This window comes from Macaca fascicularis, chromosome 2 (assembly GCF_037993035.2).
Source record: "Macaca fascicularis isolate 582-1 chromosome 2, T2T-MFA8v1.1".
Lineage (NCBI taxonomy): Eukaryota > Metazoa > Chordata > Mammalia > Primates > Cercopithecidae > Macaca > Macaca fascicularis.
Window position 1 is genome coordinate 14,011,159 of NC_088376.1, and position 14,210 is coordinate 14,025,368.

The 14,210-nt window shown below is 37.5% G+C and overlaps 1 long non-coding RNA gene across 4 annotated transcripts in view; it reads right to left on the minus strand.

Moving 5' to 3' along the window:
• LOC123571918 (uncharacterized) overlaps positions 1 to 14,210 on the minus strand; it is a 798,252-nt gene that overhangs the window by 275,892 nt on the left and 508,150 nt on the right. The window contains exon 5 of one of the 4 annotated variants that reach the window (XR_006696245.2): positions 13,605 to 13,848. The exons of the other annotated variants lie outside the window; for them this stretch is intronic. This is a non-coding gene — a long non-coding RNA (uncharacterized lncRNA). The remainder of the gene's footprint in view (positions 1 to 13,604; positions 13,849 to 14,210) is intronic. 4 annotated transcript variants of the gene reach the window in all.

Here is a 14,210-nt window from a genome sequence, read left to right on the forward strand (position 1 = left end):
TTGTGTCCATGTGTACTCAATGTTTAGCTCTGACTTACAGGTAACAACATGTGGTATCTGGTTTTATGTCTGTGTGGTAGGATTGCTTAGGATAATGGCCTCTAGCTCCATCCGTGTTGCTGCAAAGGACATAATCTTGTTCTTTTTTATGGCTGTGTAGTAATCCATGGTATACATGTACCATATTTTCTTTACCTAGTCTACTGCTGATGGACATTGAAGTGATCCCATGTGTTTGCTATTGTAAATGGTGCTGCAATGAACAAATGTATGCTTGTGTCTTTAGGGTAGAATGATTTATATTCCTTTGGGTATTTACCCAATAATGAGATTGCTGAGTTTAGTGGTAATTTATTTTAAATTCCTGGAGAAATCAATAAACTACTTTCCACAATGGCTAAACAAATTTAATCTCACCAGCATCTGTTATTTTTTAACTTTTTAGTAACAGTCATTCTGACTGGTGTCAGATGGTTTCTTATTGTAGCTCTGATTTGTATTTCTCTAATGATTAGCAATGTTGAACATTTTTCCATATGCTTGTTGGCTGCATTTATGTCTTCCTTTGAAAAGTGTCTGTCCATGTCCTTTGCCCACCGTTTTCTCTCACCTGCATGTTTCCCTGACTCCATTGTTGACTTCTTAGATCTATCGTCCACACTGCAACCAGAAAGTTATCTTTCTAATACGCAACACTCATCTTGGTACTCTTTGGTTGCTTTAAACCTTTCAGTGACTCCTATTCCCTTCTTTATAAAGTCTGCATTTCTTGCACGGCCAGGAAGGAGACACCTATTCGTAATCTCTGTACCGTCTATGCCACTCTCCACATACCCCATCCCACTAAACACACACCATTGTTCAATCCAATTACTTGGGGGAAGAAACTCTAGCCTCTTGACTTTTAAGTCCTACTTCACCTTTGTCAAAAGTCTTCTCAGGCTGGACTTCTTCTGCCTTAGGGTAGAGTTGGTCTGTTGCTTTATACAGATCTCAAAGCCCTTGGTAAATATAGGAGCTGGTCTCCAAAGATGCACCCCCCATCCCCGACCACCACGACAAAGAACTATGCCTGTCAGTATTTGTGCTCTTTTATAGCCCCACCCCTTGAATCTGAGCAGGATTGGGACTCACTGGTAACAAACAGAATGCAGTGGAAGTGAAACAGTGTGGTTTCACAGGTTTACTAAGAAAAAGCCTTGCAGCTTCCAACCTTGTCTCTTGGAAGGTTTAATTCAAGGGAAGCCAGTCACCAGAAATATTTATCTACTTGAGACTGTCATACTATAAGGAATTTTAAGCTAGCCATGTGGAGAATCCATGTGAAGAAAGAGATATCTATCAGACTATCCAACGATGGTTCCATTCATCCCAGAAACTAGATGTGTAAGTAAAGAAAGTCTCAGATGATCTTAGTCTCAACCACCATTGGACTACAAAAACACAAGAGAACCCAAGCGGAGTCCAATACCTCAAGAATCATAAGAGATAATAAAACTACTGTTTTAAGACACTAAGTTTAGGGTAATTACTATTCAGTCATAAATCACCATAAATATTCCTGATTGGTATATAGACTACTGCATAATAATTATTTGCCTTTCTATTTTCCCAGCTAGGTCATCTAGGATTAAGGATGTCCAGAGATAAGTTTATATCTGTGTCTCATAACACAGTATATTGACAAGAATATAAATTCAGGAAGTGTTTGATAAATAAACCAATGGATGGGGAAAGACTGGGATTTTGAGGAGGATGACTCCTTTGTACCCTGCGCCATCTTCAATGAGTCCACCATTATTACTTCCACAAAAGTTTAGTTTTACAAGCATTTACTGGATGACTATAGTGCTATCTGTGAGGCCCTATACATGAGCTTTGGAGTCAGATAAACCTGAATTCAGATCTCAGCTTTGTCACTTACAAATAACGTAAACTTAGACATTTGATTTAAACTCTTACTTGCTCATTTACAAACCTTGGATGGTGAAATGCCTAACTTCTTGAAATTGTGGTGAAGACTGCATGATATGATTTTTAATGTTCACAGTATTTGACTCAATGTTTTTCATGAATGTGTGTTAATTTAATTGACAGCATGTGTAAAATACTTAGTCCAGTCATTAGTAAAAGAACAAATGAAATGGCCAATGCACTTAGTATAGTCTAATTAAACATGTTCTTTCCTTTATTCTGTTCCCTTCCCATAAAGTCAACGGGGCAGCTTAAACTAAGACTAAAAGATCCACAGTACAATTAAAAAATGGTGGTGGCCAGGTTTAGTTTTGCGTAGTTATTACATGCCCAGAATTGGCATCAGTAACAATGAATCATGTCCATACCTGTAGTTAGTACCAAATTTCAGATTCTGAACCAAACTTTTCTAAGAAATGAGCATCCCCACAAGTAACAAATTCTCCCTCCAGCATTCTCCCGCTTCATTCTTCCAAGAAACATTGAGAAGACTGTGTTCCAGCCACCACTTCATCGAGTTTTGTCATTTGTTTCTCTTCTTTAGTAAAGAAAATTATTGCAAAAGAAGGGCTTTTGGCCATTTCTTCAAAAAGAGAACCTTTTCAGGATGACATTTATGTGTCGTGGGATGTTTATCAGCAAAGAACATTTCTGCCTAAAGCAGAGAATGATTCTGTGAAGTAAAATTACAGGTGATCTATTACTCATGCCAAACAGGAAGGGCAAAATGTCAACATTTATATCCAGAGGATTGGGATTCCTATAACATATTCTTCCCACGGTGCACTTAGTGTGAAGGGCTGCTTCTACAAGCTATTTCCGGGGCACTTTACCTGGAGTAACACAAATATCTGAACACCATAAATAGGGAGAAAATAACAGGGACTTTGATTTCGCCAAAGAAATGTACTCATTATCAACAAGGAGAGGAACATTGGACTGATTTAACATATATAAATTGGCTGAAGACCTGTCTAGTGGCAAATATATCCTCTTCTCTCCATCAGTCTGTGACTGTAGGTTTTTAAAAATCCATTTCCACAGTGCTGCCTAATAATAAATATAAAATAGTTAAGGTAAATCTTCTTTCCCAGCAAACAGAAAAACTTGTCTCCTACTTTGGGTGCCATAGTTTGTCCATATAACTTGTTCTTTCCCAATATTGAGCCTAGCACATGCATTAGAACTTTTATGTGAGTGTACCAAACAATTGCCCTCAAGAAGACAAAATGCAGCACCGAAATACCTCACAGGCTCAAAATTCAGAAGGCCTTAACAACATGTATTTTTTCTCTTCAACCAGCTGTCCTTAGGCTTGAGAAAGATGTCCGCTTTCTTGAACAAGCTCTATATGAGGTGTCCTCCTCATATTCTTGCCATTACTTATCCTTTAAGTAACATCCTTTAAGAATCAACTCAGCAGTGTTCTCTGCAAGAATTCCTCTTGACACCCCAATTTTGGTTACAGATACCATTGTGTGTCCCTATCCCTCTGTGCTTACTTTTGTCACACTGCTATAATTCTTCACATGTCTTTTTCTTTGAAGAGATGCAGATTCCTGCACAGTAAGGCTGTGTTGCATTTATCTCTATAAACCTAGCAGCTAGTACTGGGCCTGGAATGTAGTTGGAGCTCTGTAATGCAGAAGCAAGGTGGATGGGAATAATCAAATCATATACCCCTCCCAGAAGGGTCCTTGGGGAAGATATTGACCAAGATTCTAATTTTGTGGATATAGTTATGAAACCTAAAGTAGACTGAGGGAGTTGCCCTAGATCATACAGCATGTTGGTTTTAGAGAGGAAACCAAATTCAGTCTTCCTAAATCCTAGTCCAGGACTCCATTATTGAAATTAAATCAATAATATGTATTAAGTATGAGGAATTCCACAAGGAATTTATATTTCAAGTACAAAAAGAACTATGTGATACATGAAACATGGATGAATGCAAAATGAGCTCTTGCATATATACAAATAAAATGGTATGGGAGAACGGGAGAATGGGGATAATGTGAAATTAATTCCAGGGAAACTGAATCAGATTCTTGGTGTTTTGAGTTACATCACTTTGAGTCACATCACTTTGTCCCCTCTCTCATTTCAGCTTCAACTCTGTTCAGCCATGCAACCTCACTCTCATGCTAACAAGCACCTCACCTTTTTTTTTTTTTTTTTTTTTTTGAGACGGAGCCTCGCTCTGTTGCCCAGGCTGGAGTGCAGTGGCGTGATCTCGGCTCACTGCAAGCTCTGCCTCCAGAGTTCACGCCATTCTCCTGCCTCAGCCTCCCAAGTAGCTGGGACTACAGGCGCCCACCACCACGCCCGGCTAATTTTTTTGCCTTTTTTAGTAGAGACGGGGTTTCACTGTGTTAGCCAGGATGGTCTCGATCTACTGACCTCCTGATCCGCCCCCCTCGGCCTCCCAAAGCCCGGCCGCATCTCACCTTTAACAAGCACTTTACATTTTCCTCTTCAGGACCTGCTCCAGTGTTGGGGCACCCAGCGTTTATGCAAGCCCTGTGGAAAAGAGTTTACAGCCTCTAGGAGCAATACTCAACAAACGGATAACAGAAGTCAGTGGATAAATATCCCGGCCGCCTATCCTTCAGATGTCCAGGAATACTAGAAGGCATTCTATGCATCTCTAGAAATGGAGGTCCTGGTGAAAGTGAATCATGTTGCCCACATCAGTGACCTTGAGAACACATGCTTTTATTGGATTTTCCTCTTTCTCTGTCTCACCCTATGCCCTCACATCTGCTTCTTAGATAACTTCCCAAAAAAGCTGCCTGTAGAGCCTTGTCCTAGGCTCTGCTTTAGGGGAAAACAAAGTTAAAACAGAGCAATGGAGATTCAGGATTGCTTTATAAGTTTCATGGGCCCTGAAACTTTGACTTTCATGGGCCCCTTCTTCCATTGAAACAAACTAGCTGAAATACAACTAAAAATTATATTTTACCACTAACATTGATATAAAGATGTATAATCCATGGTGGATCTATTACTAGGTATTTATTATTATATTTATCTTTTCCTTCTGATTTTAAAAGCATTTAAAATTTTAATGTTTTCACGGACACTTGATCCTATACTTACTGTGCCTAATGGATAAGTCTGCCCTAAAGAGGTGAAAATACAAGGGAATGATATCACAGATAAAATATTACTGGAGTGCCACTTGAGAGGGGCTTCAATATGGCTGACTAGAAGACATCTGGCACTTACCTCCTCTACAAAGAAATAAAATAGCAATTAGATAATGTCACTTTAATACAGCACCTAAGAGAGAACACTGGAATTCAACAGAGAAGTGAGGAAATACCTGAGGCACAGAAGCAGAGGAAAGTGAGGCACCAGGTTGGCCAAGATTGGCTGGGAGCCTGGAAAGCCTCCCCAGTATGGGAAAAAAGAAAGTGACAGATCCTCAGCAATCCATATGTTTACCATGAACTCTTGTAACCCTAGCCACAGGAGAACTCCTTGATCTTCACGGGCCCTAAGACGAACATAGGAAGCAGCCTGGAGACTATCTGATGGCTTTACTCTACAGAGTGAGCCTATGCTGGATCCCAAACACCCACTGTGGTAAGTGCCAGATGCCTTCTAGTGAGCCATATTGAAGATCCTCCCAGGTGGCACTCCAATAATATTTTATCCATGAGATTATTCCCTTGCTACACTAAGCAGATGCAGCACGGTGCCATTTTGAGAGTCCAACACCCACCATACTGCATCCTTCCCTGGGACACAAAAAGCCCTTGCATTGCTATATTCCTGGAGCCCCACTAACATCCTCTCACATTCACCTGGAGGGCTGCATTAGCACAATGCTGGTGGCACCCTGTGGAGTAGTAGGGTCCCCAGAATTCTAGCACAAACTGAGTCTTACACCTTGGAGAGGCTGCCCCCAGGACAAAAGGTACCAAAGTGCACATTCCCTAGAGCCTGAGAACCACTTGGGGGTTGCATAAACAGCAACCCTCAGCCTCAGCAGCAGGACTGCCACACACAAGCCTGAAAAACAGGCTGTGCAAGTGCCCACAGCACCCACTGCTGAGGTGGCTATGGGCCAAAGAAGCAGGGCCACTGTTCACTTGAATGCCCCCTGAGGACTGGCTTTTTCCATGGCTGCCACTGCTGTTGCCATAGCCACTGGCCCCAGGGGCTGAAGTTTACACTCCCCAGAACCTGAGAACTGCCTGCCTATGACTGCAGCCAAGACATCTCCACATCTCCCCACTGGCAGTAGAGCTGCAGCACACTTGCTCATGCCCCTGTCTTTTCAGGCTTTCCCTACCTCAACTGCTGCAACTGTTGCAGGCACCCAAGCACTCCACCAGGGGGTCTAGGGATCACTCTACACTGATCACCACAGCCAGCACCTGAGCACACCATCCAGAGGGCCTGAGGACAGGCCCACCCAGCTGGACACTACCTCCTGAGTGACTAAGCACAACATCCAGGAGTCTGGGAATTGCCTCACCCTGTACTCCACTGCTAACATCTATACACTCCTCCTGAGGGCCTGAGGATGAACCCACATAGCCTGTCACTACCACCAAAGCAAGCACATACCAGAATATGCCATAATAGAGCCCGAAAACTGGCCTGCCAAGCCCATTGCAGCTACCATTAACACCAACATGTGATGCTTCAAAGAGTTGTCCCACCACCTCTACTGCAGCTATGCACACCATCCAGGGAACTAAAGACCTGCCCACCTGCTGAGTCCAACCATGCCCCTGCCAGGACCTAAGCAAGCCAAGAATCAACCCATTTGGAGTCACTGACGCCCAAGGTCTCAAAAACAGGAGAGATTGACCCATGCTTCCACCACTGGGGCCTGAGGACTGGCCAGCAAAACCTCACCACAGCTTCCACGAACAACCACAGCCTACAACACAAAGGAAATCACAGACACAACTGACACTGTTTACAGTCCAACAAATCATACAGAGAATAAACTACGGCACACATCACAAATCAAAGCTAAAGTGTTCCACCAAACCAAAACTATAGATACATCTTCATGAAAAAATCTTCCACAAAAAAAACTAATCCAAAAAAATGGGAGAGGCGACTGTTATACTAGATGTCCAGGCATCAATGTAAGGACACAGACACACATACACACAGACATATACACAAAAAAATAAGAAAATATGACACATCTAAAGGAATACATAATTTTGCAGCAATAGATTCCAATGAAACAGAAATTTATGAGATGCCAGAAAAAGGATTCAAAATAATGATATTAAAGAAGCTCAGTGAGATGCAATAGAGCACAGATAAACAATACAAAGACACCAGAAAAATAATTTAGGATATGAGTGAGAAATTCAGCAGAGAGAGATATATAAAAAAGAACCAAGCAGAAATCCTGGAACTGAAGGATTCAATGAATGAAGTAAAAATATTATCAGGGACTTCAACAATAGACCAGAACAAGCAGAAGAAGGACTCTTAGAACTTGAAGACAGGTCTTTTGAAATAAACCAGTCACACAAAAATAAAGAAAAAAACAATTAACAAATCCTATGTGACATATAAGACACCATAAAGTGATGGAAAATATAAATTTTGGATGTTCCAATAGGTGAAGACATGAAAGGCATAGAAAATCTATTTAATGAACTGATCACTGAAAACTTCCCAAGTCTAGGAGGATATTCAGACATCCAGATACAGGCAGTTCAGTGGTCCCTAAGTAGAAACAGCCCAGAACGTTCTTCTTCGCTGCATATTAGAATCAAGTTGTCAAAAGTAAAAGACAAAGAGATTATTCTGAAAAACAGCAAGAGAAAAGCATCTCATCACATACAAGGAAAACACCATCAGACTAACAGCAGATTTCTCAGCAGAAACCTTACAGGATAATACATTCAAAATGTTAAAAAGAAAGAACTGTCAGTCAAGAATACTATGCCCAGCAAAGTTATCTTTTATAAATGAAGGAGAAATAGTCTTCTGAGACAAATAAAAACTGAGGATATTTATCACCACTAAATCAGCCCTCCAAAAATTTATTAGGAAAATCCTACACCTGGAAGTGATAGGATGGTATCTACTATCATTAAAACACACGAAAGTATAGGACTCACTGGTAGAGTTAACACACAAATAAGGAAGAGAGAAAGAACTTAAATGTTAACACTACATAAAATCAACAAACTGCAAAAATAAACAACAACAGAGAAAGAAAGGGAAAAGAATATATAAAACAACCAGAAAATAATTAACAAAATGACAGGAATAAGCCCTCATATGTCAACAATAACCTTAAATGTAAATGAATTAAATGTTTCACTTAAAAGAGATAGACTAGTTGAATGGATTTAAAAATATGACTCTACTATATGCTTCCTACAAGAAACTCACTTCAACTGTGAAGGCCCATAGACTGAAAGTAAAGGGATGGAAAAGACACTCCACACAAACAGAAATCAAAAGTGAGTGGGAGTAGCTGTACTTACATCAGATAAAACAGATTCCAAATCAAAAATAGTAAAAAGAGACAAAGATGGTCATTATGTGATGATAAAGAAATAAATTCAGCAAGAGAATATAATAATTTTAAATACATAAGCACCCAACACAGGAGCACCAAGATATATGCAGCAAATATTACTAGATCTAAATGGAGAGATAGACTGCAATACAGTAACAGTTGAGGACATCAATACCCCATCCTCAACATTAGAGCATCTAGACCAAAAATCAATAAAGAAACATTAGATTTAAATTGCACTTTAGACTGACTGGAACTATGAACATATACATAACATTTTATCTAGTAACTGCAGAATGCTTGTTCTGTTCAACCTCACATGAAACATTCTCCAGGAAAGACCATATGTTAGATAACAAAACAAGCCTCAACCAATTTTTTAAAAAATTGACACTATATCAAGTATTTTCTCAGATCACAATGGAATAAAACTATAAATCAATAACAAGATTAATTTTCAAAACTGTACAAATAACATGCTCCTGAAGGACAAGCAGGTCAATGAAGAAATTAAGAAAAAAATCAAAAAAAATCTTAAAACAAATGAAAATGGAAAAATGGCATACTAAAACCTATGGGATACTGCTAAAACAGTCCTAAGAATAAAGTTTGCAGAAATAAATGCCTATATCAAAAAAGTAAAGATTTCAAATAAACAACTTAATGATGCAACTTCAGGAACTAGAAAGGCAAGAACAAACCACAAAAATTAGTAGAAGAAAAGAAATAGTAAGGATCAGAGCAGAATGAAACATAGAGACTAAAAACACACAAAGGATCAATGAAACAAAAAGTTGGTTTTTTGAAAAGATAAACAAAATCAATAAACCAGTAGGTAGACTATGCAGGAAAAAAGCAGAGAACGCCAAAATAAAATCAAAAATGAAAAAGTAGATATAACTGATTCCACAAAAATACAAAAAATTATCAGAGAGTATTATTGACAACTATATGCTAACAAATTGAAAAGCCTAGAGGAAATTGATAAATTTGTAGACATTTACAACTTACCAAAATTGAATCAGAAAGAAACAGAAAATCTGGACAGACCAATAATGAGTAACAAGATTGAATAATAATGAAAATACTTTCAAACAAAAAGCCCAGGACTGATTATTTTATTGCCCAATTCTACCAAACTTATAAAGAAAAACTGGTACTCCTCAAATTATTTACAGAAATTGAAAACTATAGACCAATATCTCTGATAAATATGGATGCAAAAGTTCTCAACAAAATACTAGCAAACTGAATTCAACAAGACATCCAAAAGTTAATACGCCATGATCAGATGGGATTTATACCAGATTGCAAGGATGGTTCAACATATGCAAATCAATAAACATGATACATCACATCAACAGAATTAAGACTGAAAGCCATATGATCATCTCAATAGTTGCAGAATAAACATTTGATAAAAACTAAAAATGTTTCATGATAAACCCTATTACAACCAGAGCAATCAGGCAAGAGAAAAAAATAAAAGGCATACAAATTAGAAAGAGGAAGTCAAATTATCCCTCTTTGTAGACAACATGATCATATATTTAGAAAATCCTAAGCACTCCAGCAAATAACTTTTAGTACTGATAAGCAAATTCAGTAATGTTGCAGGATACAAAATCAAAATACACAAGTTGGTATTGTTTCTATACACCATTAATGAACTAGCTAAAAGAAATCAAGAAGACAATCCCATTTACAACAGCTACCAAAAAAAAAAAAAAAAAACCTACGATTAAATTTAACCATGGAGGTGAAAGACCTCTATAAAGAAACCTAAAAAATACTGACAGAAATTGAAGAGGAAACAAAAAGACATCCCATGCTCATGGATAAGAAGAATTAACACTGTTACAATGGCCACATGACCCAAAGCAATCTACATATCTAACACAACCCCATCAAACTACTAATGACATTTTCACAGAAATAGAAAAAAATCTTAAAATATATATACAGCCAAAAAGGAGTTCAAAAAACCAAAGCAATCTTGAGGGAAAAAGTAGAAGCATCACACTACCTGATTTCAAAGTATTTCTGAAAGTGACATTTTGGGTATTAACAAGTATCACAAGGGTATTAACCAAAACAGCATGATCTTGGTATAAAAATAGACATATGGATCAATGAAATGGAATAGAAAACCCAGAAATAAATCCACATATTCACAGCCAACTGATTTTCAACAAAGTTCTCAAGAACATACATTGGGAAAGGGACACTCTCTTCAACAAGTGGTGCTGGAAAACCTGGACATTCATATGCAGAATAATGAGACTAGACTTCTATCTCTCATCTCATAAGAAATTCAACTCAAAATGGTTTAAAGACATAAATGTAAGACCCAAAACTATAAAACTACTAGAAGAAAACCTAGAGTAAACATTACGGGACATTGGTTTAGGCACATATTTTATGATTAAGACCTCAAAAGCACAGAATACAAAAACAAAAATTTATAAATGGGTCTATATTCAACTAAAAAGCTTCTGCACAGCAAAGGAAACAATCAACAGAGTGAAGAGACAATCTTTTGAAAGAAGAAAATATTTGCAAACTATTCATTCAAGAAGGGATTAATATCTGGAATATACAAAATACTCAATAGCAAAAATAACTAATAATCCCACAAAAGTAGGACATAAATACACATTTCTCAAAAGAGGACATAAAAATGGCCAAAAGATCTATGAAACAATGCTCAATTCACTAATCATCCAGGAAATGTAACTGAAAACCACAATGAGATATCATTTTACTCTGGTCACAATGGCTATTATTAAAAAGACAAAAAAAAATAACAGATGCTGGTGAGTATATAGATAAAACACAACTCCTTATTAAGTTTTTATTTCAATAGCTTTTGGGATACAAGTGGGTTTTTGTTAGATGACAAATTGTATAGTAGTGAATTCTGAGATTTTAGTGTACTCATCACCTGAGTAGTGTACATTGAACCTAATGTGTAGTTTGGTTGTTGTTGTTGTTGTTGTTGTTGTTTTGTTGTTGTTTTATCCCTAGTCTGCCTCCCACATTCCCAATTTGGAGTCTCTAAAGTTTATTATATCACTCTGTATGCCTTTGCTTACTCATAGCTTAGCTCTCACTTATAAGTGAGAACACATGGTTTTTGGGTTTCCACTCCTGTGTTACGTCACTTAGAGTAACGGCCTCCAGCTCCATCCAAGTTACTGCAAAAGACATTATTTCATTCCTTTTAATGGCTGAGTAATATTCCATGCTGTCTATACACCACATTTTCTTTATCCACTCATTAGTCGATGGGCACTTATGTTGGTTTCACATCTTTGCAATTGTGAATTGTGCTGCTATAAACTTACATGTGCAAGTATCTTTTTCATATAATGACTTCTTTTTATTTGGGTAGATATCCAGCAGTGAGATTGCTGGATTGAATGGTAGATCTACATTTAGCTCTTTAAGGAATCTCCATACTGTAGAAAATGTAACTCTTATACACTGTTGGTGTGAATGTAAATTAGTATAGCCATTCTGGAAAACAGTGTAGACATTTCTCAGATACACTAATAATAGAAATACCAGAAAATCCAGTAATCCTTCTACCAGGTATTTATCCAAAGGAAAGGAAATCAGTATATTAAAGGGATACTTGCACCTTCAAATTTATTGCAGCACTGTTCACAATAGTAAAATTATGAAATCAATCCAAGTGTCCACCGTTGGATGAATGAATAAAGAAAATGTAGTACATATACACAGTAGAATACTCTTTGGCCATAAAAGAAAAGATGAAATCCTGTCATTTGCAGCAACATAGATGAAACTGGAGGTCATTATGTTAAGTGAAATAAGTTAGGCACAAAAAGACAAATATTGCATGTTCTCACTCATATGTGGGAACTAGAAGAGTTGCCGTCATGGAGGTAGATGTTAGAACGATAGTTATCCAATATTGGGAAGGGTGTCTTTGGAGATTTGGGAGTGGGAGCATGAAGAAAGACTGGTTAATGGGTACAAACATACAGTTAAATAGAAGAAATAAGTTCCAATGTTTGATAGCAGAGTGGGGTGACTATAATTTTAAAAATATATATTTCAAAACTGCTAGAAGAGAGGACTTGAAATGATCCCAACACATAGGAAGGATAAATAGTCAAGATGATTACTCTAAATACCCTGACTTGATCATTACATATTCAATGTATGTAGCAAAATACATCTATACCATAAAAAGGTACAAATATTATATATCAATAAATTTGTTTTATGTTATTAGAGCTAAGCCTTAAAGAATGAGCTTAATTTGAACAGACACGAACAAAGTTCCTATAATTTCAACTCAGATTATTTATTTTTTAATATTCATTTTATTACACAAGTAAATCATGTTTATTACAAGGAATGTGAACAATACAGAAATATTGAGATAAAAATAATGTTTTTTTCAATTTAATCAACCAGAATGAACTCAACATGAACACATTTCCAGCGGGTGTTCAGTTTTTGTTTTGGTTTGTTTTGGTTTTTGCATCATATGCATTAGTAAGATATGTACTCACACAATTTTGCCTCCATGCCCTGGAGATATTTTTATTTCTTTCCTTTTTATTTCCTGGCATCTATTACTGATAACAAGAGTCTGCCTTTTGTCTGACAGTGACTTTTTAAAATAATCTGTCTCTTCTGCCTGATAACTTTTAGAACATTCTCATGATACATGAATGTTGTAGTTTCATTACTGTGTGTCTAGGGTGAAATTTCAAATTCTGCCATTCTTCAACTTCTCTTTCTTAGCCCTCAACTCTTTTTCTGTCTCTGCTGTATTCTGGATGATTTCCTCTGATAATCTTTCCATTTTACTTATTCACTTCTTAATCCTGTGTAGTCTACTGATTAAAGTGTCCTTAAAGTTTCCTCTATACCCATACCAATATTTTTCTTTTCTGAAACCAGCTCTTTTTCCCCAAGTTTTTCTATCCTCTTCCATTATGTCCGATTTTATGGATTCTATCCTTCTTTAAACTTTGAATATTTTCAACACACTTATATTAGAGTACTTTTTCAGCTGATTTTATTACTTCTACTTTCTTAGGCATGAATGCTTTATTTGTTGCACCTGCTAACTTACCTTTCACAGTGGTGTTTTTCAGTGTTTTGTGATATTTTCTCTCAGCTTATCTTCAACTGGAATTTTCTTCAGTGAGCCCTGGGTTATGGAGCCCTCCTTGGGGGGATGTTTCCTAAAGGCTTTCAGCTGAGGTCATGTGCGTTCACCGGTTCTAGACTTTCTCATTTAGTCCTCAGCTCAGGTTTCCTTTGCCACAGGGCAATTCTGCTCAGGGCATGGTCTCGCTGACAAATCCGATCCCACCCTAGAAAAGAGTAGGCAGCAAATTTTCTGCCAGGACTGCACAGTCCACCATTCTGACCAATATATTTGCATGTATTTAAATTTTCCATCCTGCCTTTTATCCCTTAATGTTTACAACATGAGTATTTAAATAACGGTCCTTTTACCTGGAGCCTCTGGAACTTTAGGACATAAAAATAGGATCAGCTAAAGTTGTTTGAAAATCTTGTGTTTTTGCATTTTTCCTGAGGCAAGAGTCCAGAGCTTTCATCACATTCACAAAGAGATCTAAGACCGAAGAAAGCTTGAAAATAACTATTTTAAACAGCCTTGAATATCTTCTAAATTCATTTTAGCCCCTGGTATTATATCAAGAGCTACAGA